A 13290-nucleotide genomic window follows, 5' to 3' on the forward strand; every position below is an offset into this window, starting at 1 on the left:
ATCATGACCTGAGCCGAAGGCAGACGCTTAACCATCTGAGCCACCCAGGCGCCCAAAACTGTCTTTTTAAAATGCATCTGCTGTCATTTTAATGGGCCTCACGTGAGGCCTCGGCGGCTCTGGGCCCATGCTGCGCATCCTTGCAATAAGCTCACCTCATGCGGAGCACACACTCTGCTCACCATAATTACTCATCTCTTAAGGACGGCTGCACCCACGTCCATAAGTGATGTCGGCCTGCACTGTTCTCTTCTTGGAAATCACTCCCCACCCGCCCCGGAGGTGTGCACACCTCCACCCACTGCAGCTCAGACGAATGGACACCCAGCCGGCACTTCTCAGCAGGAAAGAAAGGAAGACATGGGACTGTGTGCACGTACAGCCCCACCCCGTCCGGAGATGGGGCCCCTGGAGGTGAGGTAGGAGTTTCCTGCGGTGGCCAAAGCGAAGCACCACAGAAGGAGGCTTCAACAACAGAAATTCAATGTCTCACAGTTCTGGAGACTGGAAGTCAAATATCAAGGTGTTGGCAGGGTCGGTTCTTGCTGAGGCCTCTCTCCTTCGTGTGCAGACGGCTGTCTTCTGTGCCTGGGTCCCACACTCCTCTTCTCAGAAGGGACACCAACCTGATGACCTCATTTTATCTTAATTACCTCTGGAAAGACCCCATCTCCAAATACATTCTGAGGTGCTGGGGGCTTTTCACCCAAAATTCAACATGTGAATTTTTAGGGAGACACAACTCAACCATGACAGGGGGGCTGGACACCCACCTGGTGCTCTGGTTCCATGGGGAAGGGTCAGGGTGCCTTCACAGATGGGAAAATGGGCTTAGCGGGGACCAAACCCCAGTTTTCTCCCAGCTCTTCCCTTACACCACTGTTCACTTTTATTTGCTTTTAATTGACTTTTTACTATTTACAAAGGCAATTATACCTATAGTAGAATATTTGGAAAATGAAATACATTTGCAAATTTGGAAAAATTGATGCAAAAGAAAGACACCCTGTCCCTCTGGGTGTCTGTCTCTCTGCAGAGACACCTGGTCAGGGTCAGCCCTGGGACTTTGTGGAGCGCCTCTCCCCTCCCAGTGCCCGCCGGAGGGACAGGCGCCCTTGGGCACGTCAATGCTCCGAGTCCAGTGCGCTCCTGACAACAGACTCCTGTCTGCTAACTCAAGCCACGGAAGGCTACTGGGCAGAAAGGAGATGCTTTAGGCACAGCTCCCGCTTTAACACAGCAAAATTATAATTTCTCTTCATCGCGGGTCTCCTCCGGGATCTTGTTCTGAAATCACGAGTGTTTTCTTACATCACATTAAAGGAGCCCGAGTCCCTGATAAACACCAAACGTGGCCACAGCCGAGAACCAGGGTGCTCCAGCTGGCGCGACCAAAGCGTCCCCGGGGCGCCCGGCCCACCCCGGTACGTGTCCCACCCCGACCGTGGCCCCCTCTGGGCCCCACCCGCCCCCACGCCAACCCGCTGCCCAGACGCCTCCTCCCCGCGGCCCCTCCCACCGGAAGCAAGCTGGCCCCTGGGGGGCCCGAGGGAGTGCCACTCCAAGCAGCGGGGGTCTCTAAGCCGAGGAGACAGAGACTGGTCCCCACAGCACACCCTCTTTGGGGGTCTCGGGCCCCTGGTCCTGCACGTAGCAGGGGTGCCACTCACACCCCTCATGGTTGCCCTCCCCTGACGCCCACCGAGTCAGTCTCAATCCTGTCCACCTGTTTGTCTGTTTACTGCTGGCCCTTCCCTGGGGGTCCTCACAGAACTGGGCACCGAGGGGGAGGCCCAGTGCCACAGGCCCCCCGGTGGGCCGTGCCAAGGAGACCTCTGAGGCCCCTTTGGCTCCAGGTCGGAGGATGACCTTGGGCCCACCAGAGGGTCCCCAACAGGGGATGCTGGGCACACTCCAGGTCCCACGGGCCCCTCTCTGAGGAGCCACCAGGAGCCCCGCCCGTTCCTTCCTCCGGTCATTCCCTCACCCCAACAGACATGCCTCACCCAGACCCCAGTTCCTTGTAGGGTCAACTCATAGCTGCCTGCAAGCCGCAGCAAGGCCGAGGTCCTGGCCTGCATGCTCCAAGGTGTCAACACCATTGTTGAATGCTTCTGGAGCCCTTGACACTTCACAGTGCGTGCAGCCGATGCCCGAACGGCATCTCAGGCAGGTCCACCCACAGCACCCGCCGTGGGCAGTGAGCCCCTGGCTGGGGCGGGGAAAGGCCGGTGCATGCTGGGGCCTGCATTCCCTGGACAGAAGGCTGTGGGGGAGGGGGGAGAGTAAAGAGCGTGATGGGGGGGCGGGAGCTCTCCCCGGGGTGCAGCATTCTGGCTCAGCACACTTTTATGTCTCCCCTCCAAAAACACAGGGCCAAGCATCCAGCTCCAGCAGGACTGACTGAGAGCCACTTGGGTGGTTTCCATAAGCCCCACAGGGTGGCTCCTCCTCGGGCCTCTATCTCGGGTCCCACTGTAGGCAGGTTCCCTACGCTACCGTCCCAGCGGCAGGCCACTCTGGGGGAGGCAGTGGGCTGGCAGACATGCCCTGTCTATAGCCCTCTTTCAAGCAGAGCCAGACCCCCAGGCCACCCCCATCTCCTTGGCCGTCCCCACACTAATGTGAGCCTGCAGGCTCCTCTTTAAAAAGGTGGAGACTCACTCTGATCAGAATTATAATAAAGACCAGCATCAGTGCAGGGCAAAGGTCCCTCTGACCGCTTCCAGTCAGGTCACCCCAGGAGGAACGCTGCCCTGCGGTCCATTCACCTCCGGCGGTCAGGCCCTGTCCACGCTGCCATGACCCTGACAACCTTCTCTGCATGGCAGCCACCTGCTCTGCTGGTCAGTCCAGGAAGGGGGCAGAGGACCAAATGGCTCTTTTGTGGGAGAGGGGCTTTTTCTAATCTCAGGGGAGAAACGCCCACAATTCCAAGACCTGCTCCAGGCTACCTTCCCCTTTCCTCTGAGGAGTGTGGCAGCCAGAGGTGGGTGGTGGGCTCTGCCCTCAGGCGAGCCCCAGGGCAGGTAGACAGACCCACGCCCTCCTCCTTGGGAAAGGGTGAGGCCACGGAAAACCCAGCTCAGCTCTCGTTACACAGCCTTTGTTCTGTTCCCGAGCCTGGAATCCGAACTCCACAACCAGCAGCAGCGCAGTGAAGCCCAAGTGCTTCTGAGAATGAAAACAGTGGCAAAGACCAAGGTCAAGTTCACCCCAGGCCGACTGTTTTAATTGACCTCATTTTAAAGTGAAAAAAATCCTCTTGGAGTCCAAATTGTCTTGAACTGAAAATGTGGTTCAGGGTTTGCAAGCTACACCAAGACCAGCAGGCCTTCCCAGGGACGGCCTTCCAGAGCCCACGGGGGTGAGCGCCTCCCGGCGGTTTTGGAACTTCCATTTAAAATGAACCGTCACCATGTGCAACTCATTGAGGCATCACGATTTTTTCTCGCTGGGAACCGTGCCACACATCAGAACATCTGCCTCAGAGAGCCCACCCGCAGCAGAGGCTCCCGCGCCCCTGGCCCCTGCTCGGCACCTGAGTGGGGGGGCCCCGGCCCAGTGGCACACTCACCGGCAGGAGGGCGCAGCCCGGGCGAGCTGAACCCGGCGCCCACCTGGGAGCCGCGCAGTCCAGCCAGACGCAGGCTGGCGGCCCCACGTTCCATGGAGCCAGGCGGCCAGCAGGGGGAGCTCCCAGCCCGAGCATCCGGCGGGACGACGAGCCGGAGATGCGCGTCCACACCACCGTGACCCTCAGCAGGAGGAAGGACGGCTCCGCCTTCGCCCTGCAGCTCAGCCTCAGAAGCTGTCTGTTTACTGCTGGCCCTTCCCTGGGGGTCCTCACAGAACTGGGCACCGAGGGGGAGGCCCAGTGCCACAGGCCCCCCGGTGGGCCGTGCCAAGGAGACCTCTGAGGCCCCTTTGGCTCAGTTCCTTGTAGGGTCAACTCATAGCTGCCTGCACGCCGCAGCAAGGCCGAGGTCCCGGCCCGCATGCTCCAAGGTGTCAACACCATTGTTGAATGCTTCTGGAGCCCCTGACACTTCACAGTGTGTGCAGCCGATGCCCGAACGGCATCTCAGGCAGGTCCACCCACAGCACCCTGCGCCCTCACCTTCCTCTGCAGAACTTCCATTTGAAGCAGTCCCTGGCAACATGCTCTGTGTTCCCCAGACTTGCCTGTGCTTTCACCATGGCTTGCTTGTCCTGAATCCCAATTCCTGTGCCATTCCCCAGTAAACCCATTTTGCTGGTAAAATAACTGGCTGTTTTATTTCCACGCATTTGCTGTAGGTTTGGGATGCTCCAGGGCCCCCAGATGTGCCAGCCCCGTGCCCACCAGGCCTCCCGCTCTGCGCCCTGACCTAGCCGGATCCAAGGCCTCCTGAAACCCAGCCCCTCAACCAGGCCTGGCTGGGGGGAAAGAGGGTCAGAGTCCCCTGGCATCAGCACCACCCAGGCTGGGGCCCTGTGGGGGTACGTGAAGGCATGAGAACCACAGAGCGAGGGCTCACGACACCTGCCCAGCCCTGGCAGTGACCTGGCTGTCCCCTGAGGGGAAGCAGCGTGGGGCCCGGCTTCCTCTGAGATGGGTGGGGAGGCACATCCTTCAGGCCCGGGCTCTCCCCACTGCAGGCTTCGCCCGTGGGAGGAAGCCCAGAGGACCAGCCTCCTGGCTTGGAAGGGGCAGCATGGAGCTGACACTTCAGGGTGTCTCCTGACCTAAAGCTGCCCTTCAAATAACCCAGAAAGGTGGAAATTAAAGGAAAAGGGCAGAGATTAAAGGTCCCCAAAAGAAGCTACATGGCTGGCTGAGGGTCCAATGCAGCCATGTGGGGCCAGGGTCAGCCTTCCACCTGTCTGTCCATCCATCCCAGGAGAACAGGCCGCAGCACACAGTGGAGTTTCCTCCGCACTGTGGTTAACTGAGGTGACCTTTAAGTAGGTTGTCAGAGCATTCTCGTTTGGGCGCCACTGTCCTATGTTGTTTTCTGCACATGTGGAGGCGCCAGCTGTGACCACCCCTGCAGGTGGTTCCTGTGCCCTTCATCACAGGGCAGCCGAGGCCCAGGAGGGGGTGACAGTGGACTGCCGCCTCACCGTGTGCCAGAGCCCTTCTGAGTGTGTGGCTCCTCCCCGGGCCGCCACACGCAGCACCCAGCCCTCCTGGGCCCTGTGGATGGCAGCCACCCCATGTGACCGACAGGATGTGCGGGAGGAAGACGGCGCAGCAGGTTGGAGGGCAAGGGGTCAGCGCCAGCCTCAGACTGCAGAAGCTGGCGTCCCCATGGGGCGGCCCCATTCCCTCCTGGGCCTGCACTGCCCGGCCCCCCGCCATCCCACAGTCAGCCACGTCCTGGTTTAAGTGCAAAATACACCTGGGATAATAGCATAAAATGTCTCAGGATTGATTTTTTATATCAATTACAGGTGGGAATGGTGATGTTCAGGGAATACTGGAGTTGGAATATATTATCAAAATTCTTTTTTTTTTTTTATTTTTTTTTTTACAAGTAAGCTCTATGCCTACCCGGGGCTTGACCTCATGACCCTGAGATCGAGAGACACAAGCTCCACCAACAGAGCCAGCCAGGAGCACCTCACCTTCTCCTTTTATATTTTTAGTGTTTAGAAAATTTAAAATCACATGTGTGGTTCACATATTTCTGCTGTGCACATTGGTGTCGACTGAGAAAGCAGCTGGCCAGACCAAAGGGCAGCCCCGGAGGTGCCTGGCTGCACCCCCAGCAGAGACACTGCGCCCGGACCCAACACCCAACTGGGGGCTCCCTCTGCTGTCCCCAAATTCCAAATGTAGGTGGGGCTAGGGTCACCACCCCAGACACATGGGGAGCATGCAGCAGGAGGAAGGACGGCTCCGCCCTCGCCCTGCAGCTCAGCCTCAGAAGCTGTCTGTTTACTGCTGGCCCTTCCCTGGGGGTCCTCACAGAACTGGGCACCGAGGGGGAGGCCCAGTGCCACAGGCATGTCTCTTTGGTTCAACAAGAAGATTAATTTGAAAGCTGTTTCAACTGGTTTTCAAACTGAATTAAATGTCTGGGCACACATCTCAGTGATTTTTTTTAAAGCTTTATTGATATAATACACACACCATAAAATCTACCCTTTTAAAGTGCACAACTCAGTGTTTTAGTATATTTAGGTATGAGAAAACATCACCACTGCCTAATTCCAGTACACGTCCATCACCCCAAGATGACTCGTACCCGTTAGCTGTTGCTCCCCACCCCCTTTGGCAACCACAAACCCACTTCGTCCCTTGGGGCTCGCCTGTGGTAGACATTCACACACATGGAATCCTACAATATGTGGTCTGCCTCCGGCTTCTCTTACCCAGCATGTTGTTTTCACACTCCGTCCACGTTGTAGCACCTGCTAGCACCTATTCTTTCTGTGGCTGAACAATGTTCCGTGGTACAAATGGGCCACACCCATCTGGGTTATTTCCACCTTGTGGCCGCTGTGGACAGTTGCACACAGGTGTTTCTGTGGATACATGCCGCCTTTTCTCCGGGGAATGGGCTGAGCTGGGCCAAGCCGAGCCGGGGAGCCGCCACACTGCATCCCGCGACAGCGCACGAAGGTCCCGATTTCCGCACATCCTTGCCAACACTGACCTGTTGGTGGCTGTCCCTGTTATTCTATCCGGCCCAGTGGGAGTGATTTTTAACTTACTCATTTAACTTAAGACTTGTTCCTTTCTTTAAAAATTAAGATCACCAATCTAAAACACAAGAAAGTAACTTTCCAGAGATACCGCGTGGGGGGGTGGGCCTCTCTGGAGCAGCTGCGGGGGTTTCCGGGCTGGCAGTGGTGGTTTTCTGCACACTCGCCACTGTGTGCACGCTGTCAAGGGTCACTCTGGTTAAGCTAGTCGGCTTCGGCCCTGCATCACAGCTCAGGCAGGACAGCCCCTCCTGAGTCCTGCCTCCAGGATCCTTTCCCACAGGGTCCGGGCTGCAGCAGGGGAGGGGGGCGGAGGGCAGAAGTCACTGGCCCCACCGTTCAGCTGGGCTTTCCAGCTCCCTGCCCGCTCTTGTGAGGGCCTCCCACTATCCAGAAATGGGGTAGAAATCATGTGAATGACGCATGGCTACTTAAAAACAACATAATGTCCCGGAGAAAAAGGACCTCACAATGTGGCATAAAGTTGCGTTTAACGAAAGCAGTCCTGCTACTGTGTGGGCCACAGGGCACCCCCAGCCCCGCCAGCACTGGGCGGGACACAGAGGACACACAGGCACCGGGGGGGCGGCAGGGGGTGCAGACCACCACTTCTACTTCCCATTTTATTTTTTTGTATTTGCTAAATATTATACAAGGAACACACTCCACTTAGAATTCACGAAGAAAAGAAAATCACAAATGATATTTTAAAAGTTAAAATTGGGGCGCCTGGGTGGCGCAGTCAGTTGAGCGTGGGACTTGTGGCTTCAGCTCAGGTCGTGACCTCCGGGTGGTGGGACCAAGCCCCACGTGGGGCTCTGCGGTGAGCACACAGTCGACGTGAGCTTCTCTCTCCCTCTGTCCCTTCCACTTGTGCTCAGGCCCTTTCTCTCTCAAATAAAGGAATTTTAAAAATCTTTTTAAAAGATGTTAAAATAAGCTATGAGGAAACCTCAGCTTCGGAAAGGAGATGGGGCCGCCTGCTCCGTGAGCCCCACATGGGAAGCGACCCCTTCCCACTGGACACCAGGCACTCTGCTGTACAGCGGTCTCCCCAGAGCTCCCCACGGCTCCAGCTCTGCCCTCGTGATCAAGCCTGACCGCATTGACCTCTCATCAGTTACGTACTGCTGCCAAACGAATGTGGCCCCAAACTCAGTGGCCTAGAGCAGAACAATCTTTTATTGTCCTGTGCAGGGTCAGGGGTCAGGAACTGGAAGCGGCTTGACCGTGCGGTCCTGCCCAGGGTCTCTGGGGGTCGCAGCCAGAACGAGGCAGGGGCTGCATTGTCTCAAGGTTCTGCTGGGGCTGGGGGCCCGTGTTGGAGCCGGAGCGCTGGCCGGGCCGTGGGCCCAAGCAGGGCTGGGAGCAGCCCACCCACTGCATGGCTGGAACCCTACAGCCTGTTGGGTCTCTGATGCTCACGGCCTGCTCCAGTTCCCTGTTTCTTCTCAGGTCTGTTCAGATAGATTGGATTGCCAGGAAGTCATCCGATTTCTTGAGGAGGTTTTCCCATTTATGACCACAGTATCGGTGTGGACGTGGCAAATGTGTGGTTCTCTGCTCTTTAACACTGAATGTTGTTTACTTCTCTCTTGTTTTTCCTTAGTCTTGTCAGAAGTTTATTTCACTGATCTTTTTAAGAACTAGTTTTTGGTGTTACTAATTTTATACTTCCTGATTTAATTACCTAATTCATTAAGCTTTTCTCTTTATTAACTTCCTCTTCCTCCTTTTGGTTTCTTCCATTTGTTTTTTACTTTCTTGGGCACGATTTCCTTCCTTTTTGGCTAAATCCAGGCTTCCTTGGATTTGTGTGCTCCTTGTAGATATTCTGCTTCCTTCTGACCTCCAGAGCTGTTGTGCTGGTCTGGCAGTAGAGTAAATGACCTGTTATTTCTCTCCGGAATCCCCTTAGCATCCAGGACTCACCCCTGCATGTTTCAAGGTGTCACCCACTTGCTCATTCATTCATTTCAGCAATGTACACTCTTCCCTTTTGCACTGGCTGTTTCATTAGATTCATCGGACGTAACATGATGCTGTGGGTCTGCTCTAAGGTTCTAAGCCTGGCCCCCCTTCCCACTTTCCCCTGCAGACAGCAGCACACGCTGCAGAGAGCGCTCGGAGCGGCCACGGTGCAGGGCCAGACAGCTGTGGGACTGTCCTGTATCTGAATTTCCAATCCTGGCCCAGACAGACACCTGCTCGGAAGGGACCGCATGTAGAAATGAGCTCAGAGAGCAGTGGCAACACGTTCCTCCGTTTGAAACTGCAAGGCCAAGTAAGAGGGGCTGGCTTAGGTCTGCAAAGGCAGACTGGGTGGTGCCGCTCCAGTGCCCATGGATCAGGACTCCCATTTGCCCGGAGGATGAAGCCCTTGACCACCATGAAGTCCTGCAGGAGTGCGCTAAAATTTTCCCAGTTTTACAGTCTCAACTCTGAACCTTAAAGGAGATGAATCCTGAGCCGCTTCCTGTCTGCATGGCTGCCTTCCATGTCCTTCTGGTTTTCCTCTTCAAGATTTCCTGGGGTGGCAGAAGGTGAGGTCCTCAGTGCCCATGTCAACGGTCAGGAGCCTATGAAAGGCTGAAGTGGTGGGTTTCAGAGACATGGCCGACGGTGGGCGCCTCCTCAGTGAGCCCTCCACGGAGGGGCTCCGTGACCCTGAATTAGACGCAGCCCCGGTTGGGGCCAGGTCTCAGGAAGCTGGTCTCCAACACCAAGCATTTCGATCACACCAAGGCTATTTTTATTTCCTGAGAGAAAAATCTTATTTTTATTTTATTTTTTCTTGGAAAGTTCCCATTGTTTAGAAAGGGGGAAAAAACCTAACTTTTTGTATTGGGCTAAACCCAATTCCTGCCCATTTCTTTGACACCTGTGCTCCAGAACTAACCACGATTATTGCATTCCTTTAAAAATAAGTTCCAGCACTACGCTGACCGCTATCTGAGGCATGTTCTTACCTTAGGAAATGGTTCCCTTTTCTGGACTCTTCCACCGATGTAGGAACGGTGTGATCCACACAGTCTTCGCGGGCCTCCCCGGAATACCGACGTGGAGGAGGGTGACCGTGGCAGGAGCCTGGGAGGCCTCCCTCAGGACAGCAGGTCACCCGTCTGCGAAGGCCGGCTTTAGATCGGCCACTCCAGATGCCTCAACACCTGCTTGGGAATAGATTTTAGCTCAGACAGAAGGAAGTCTTCTACGTTAACATTTAAGCAGTTGAATTTCAGAGCTGGACGAATCTTAGGCTCATTAATCATTTCAACCTTCAGGATATCTGTAAAACAGAAAAACCTGTAATTGAGGGCGTCTGGGTGGCTCAGATGGTTAAGCGTCTGCCTTCGGCTCAGGTCATGATCCCAGAGTCCTGGGATCGAGTCCCGCATCAGGCTCCCTGCTCCTTGGGAGCCTGCTTCTCCCTCTGCCTCTCTCTCTCTCTCTCTCTCTCTCTCTCTCTGTCTTTCATGAATAAATAAAGAAAGAAAAACCTGTAATTGAAACCTTCTTTAAAAATTGTTTTAAACATTTGAGATAATTGGAGATACACATGCACTTCTAAGAGAAAACAGCTACGCCATATATGCTGCATCCAGTCCTCCAGACGTTACCGTAGTCAACATCACAACCGGGGCCTGACACGGATTCAGTCAAGACACCGGACAGTCTGCCCCACAGGACGCTTCGGTGTTGTCCTTTTGAGCATAATCTGTTAGTGGCCCCAAACAACCGCTAATCTGCTCTCCATTTATATAATTTTCAGATAGATGGATCAAAGTGTGCGACCTTTTCTCGCTCGGCATGCTCCATGAGGCCCACAAGCTGCTGCATCCCTTGTTCCGTGGAGTGTCTTGCACGGGCGGGCGCAGCCTGCTTACCCATTCCGCCACTGCAGGACGTCTGGGGGTGTCTAGTTTAGGGCTATGAGTAAGAGAGCTGCAGCACACAGAGTATACAGTGACTGGGACGGGGCTGCTTTCATCTTTTTATTATGGAAATAAAAAAGTTGGTACGAGAGCAGATGCTGCAGACGTCCCAGTGGTAATAAACAACAGGAGCCCAGGGCAGGCAGAGGGGACCCGGGGGAGGCCATGACCTGGAGGTCAGGCGCTAAATGGGGAGGACAGGCCATGCCCAGGGCCCCCATGGCTCAGGAGGAGGTTGCTGGTGACCCCGACAAGCCTTTGGGTAAAGTGATGGCGGGAAGGCCGCCTAGAGCCGGTTCAGGAGCAGCATGGCGGAAATGTGAAACAGGACAGCCACCTGGAACAAAGTTCAGTGGAGTGACCCCATGAGCCAGCGACTCCACTCCTAGGTGTGTATGCAAGAGAACCGAAAACACGTCCACACAGAACTTGTAACAAATGTTCACGGAAGCATTTTTCGTGATAGCCAGGAAGTGGGAACTGCCCAAATGCCCATGAGTGGAGGAATGGATGAACAAAACAGGGTCCATCCAGACAACGGAATGTTAGTCTCAAAAAGGAGCAAAACTCTGATATAGGCTACAACATGAATGTACCTCAAAAAAATGACGCTGAGTGAGAGAAGCCAGACACAAAGTGCACAGGCTGTGTGGTTCCATTTATATGCAACGTCCAGAAGGGGCAAATCTGTAGAGACGGGGATCAGTGGTTGGCAGGGGCTGGGACGGGGTGATGGGGCACGACAGCAACGGCAGCAAGCACCCTAGAGTTATCGGGGTTGGCTGTATATTACTGTGAATAGGACAAAAACAGTGATCGGCACACTCTAAAAGTGAATTTGCTGCTACATGAATTACATCTCAATTTCTAAAAAGTACACAGCAAAAGTACTGGACACACTGAGAATTCTTTGAGGGAGTTTTGCTGCAAAGGGGAGTAAAGAAATGGAGGATGTGACCTTGGGGAGGGGGTTAAGATGGAAAGAATCACAGTATGTTGATGGGCTGACCCTAGAGGGGAAATGATGATGGGGTGGGAGAGGGGACAGGCAAGGTCCTGTCTGTGGGAGCAGGGGCGGTCTCAGGGAGGAGGCAGGTCTGTGGGTGCAGACACTGGGGGGGTCCCTTCCAGCTGCTTCCATTTGATCTGGAAGCAGGTAGCCAGGTCCTGGACTGGGAGGCAGGACAGGGCGGAGTCGGGCTGAGGACAGAGGAGGAGGAAGCCCACCATAGGAGTGAGGGAGCGGACCCACCTGAGGCTTGTGTTCAGGATGGAAAGACTGGGCGCTTCGGCCGGGCTCCTGCAGCCCAGGTGCAGGGAACGGGACCGGAGGTGTGAGTGGTGAGGGGTGTCAGGTCGAAGGTTTGAGCTTCAAGGATGGGCAGGGTGTGGGGGGCTGCAGCTGTCGGCACTGAGGAGCCCGAGGTGGGACCTAGGTGGGCCGGTGGGAGAGGCACTGAGGCGGTGGCCCCAGGGGCTGTGAAGGGCAGAGCAGAGCTGCAGGAACGACTCCGAGCAAACGCTGTAGGCAGGACGGGGAGTGGGAGGGCTGTCCGCATGGCGGATTCAGGAAGGACAGGGTCCCGCCGCGGCTACCCACCCACCTCCAGGCCAGGAGACCAGGAAACCCTGCCCCCACCGGTGAGGAAGCAGGTCCTCAGGGGCGGAGGCTCACGGACATTTACTGAGGAAGCTGCCGGTGCCCTCCCAGGCGTGCCACAGGCGTGGGCCCTCCCAGGTCCACCAGGCCGGGACTCAGCTCTCCTGTTCCTCAGGTAAGGAAGCCTGCAGGGTCAGAGAGCTGGCCCAGGCCACACAGGGAGGAGACAGAGGCCCCAAGTGAGCAGGCTGGCTCCCAGGTCCCAGGACCCACAGGCCCAACCGGGGAAGGAGCATGGCCGACACGGAAGGCAAGCCAAGTCGCGAGTCACAGCTGAGCTCGGGCTCCGAGAGCCATCGAGGAACAAGCCTCCCTGGGTGTTCTCCCATGTAAACAGAGGAGCAGAGCCTGTCTGCAGGAGCACTTCCGGGGCTGCGTGCTGTGAGGGTTCATTTCATGGTGCCCACAGAGTTGGTCAAATAGTCACAGGTTGCTGGGAAAGCATTATTTATTTATTTATGGGGGGAAGGGAGAACAGAGGGGCAGAGGGAGAGGAAGGGGGACTCCCGCCCAGCACGGACCCCAGGGTGGGGCTCCATCCCGCGACCCTGATCACCACCTGAGCGGAAACCAAGAGCTGGAGGCTTGACCAACTGAGCCACCCAGGCGCCGGGGAAGTACTTTTTATGAGATAACACTGGCAACAGTAGACTCGTCTGAAGCGCATGACCCTTCCTAACATGGGAAGGGGACTGGAGGTGTGGGTGGTGAGGGGGCGTGGAAGGCCTGCCAGTCCAAGGGGAGGGGAATGTGCCCCCAGACGCAAGCGGCCGCGGGAGCTCTTCCCCGGGTCCCGTCCCGTCGGACCACCCTGCAGATTCCGGATTTGCCCGCCCCCACGACTGCTCGCAACCAGTCTCCCCCTCGCTGTGCACCCGTTGGCGCTGTTTCTCCGGAGAACCTGGACTGGCCCGAGTGCTAAGGGCGTGACAGCAAGTAAGACATACACGGGGTGTCAGCAGGGACGTGGGCTGAGGGGGCAGGGGCCCCCGCAGCGACTCCGCA

General features: G+C 56.2%; 1 long non-coding RNA gene across 3 annotated transcripts in view; it reads right to left on the bottom strand.

Annotated features, from left to right (window-relative positions):
• The window catches only part of LOC114201759 (uncharacterized), a 28187-nt gene that overhangs the window by 14217 nt on the left and 680 nt on the right, over positions 1-13290 (bottom strand). For 2 of the 3 annotated variants that reach the window (XR_003607700.2, XR_003607698.2), the window contains exon 2: positions 9663-9860. This is a non-coding gene — a long non-coding RNA (uncharacterized LOC114201759). Of the gene's footprint in view, positions 1-9662; positions 9861-11877; positions 12058-13290 lie in introns of all 3 variants that reach the window. The other variant, XR_015766850.1, reaches the window with a different exon arrangement.

Source organism: Eumetopias jubatus, unplaced genomic scaffold (genome assembly GCF_037043125.1).
Source record: "Eumetopias jubatus isolate StellerSeaLion01/CBP00866 unplaced genomic scaffold, mEumJub1_p1.0 scaffold_15, whole genome shotgun sequence".
Classification (NCBI taxonomy): Eukaryota; Metazoa; Chordata; class Mammalia; order Carnivora; family Otariidae; genus Eumetopias; species Eumetopias jubatus.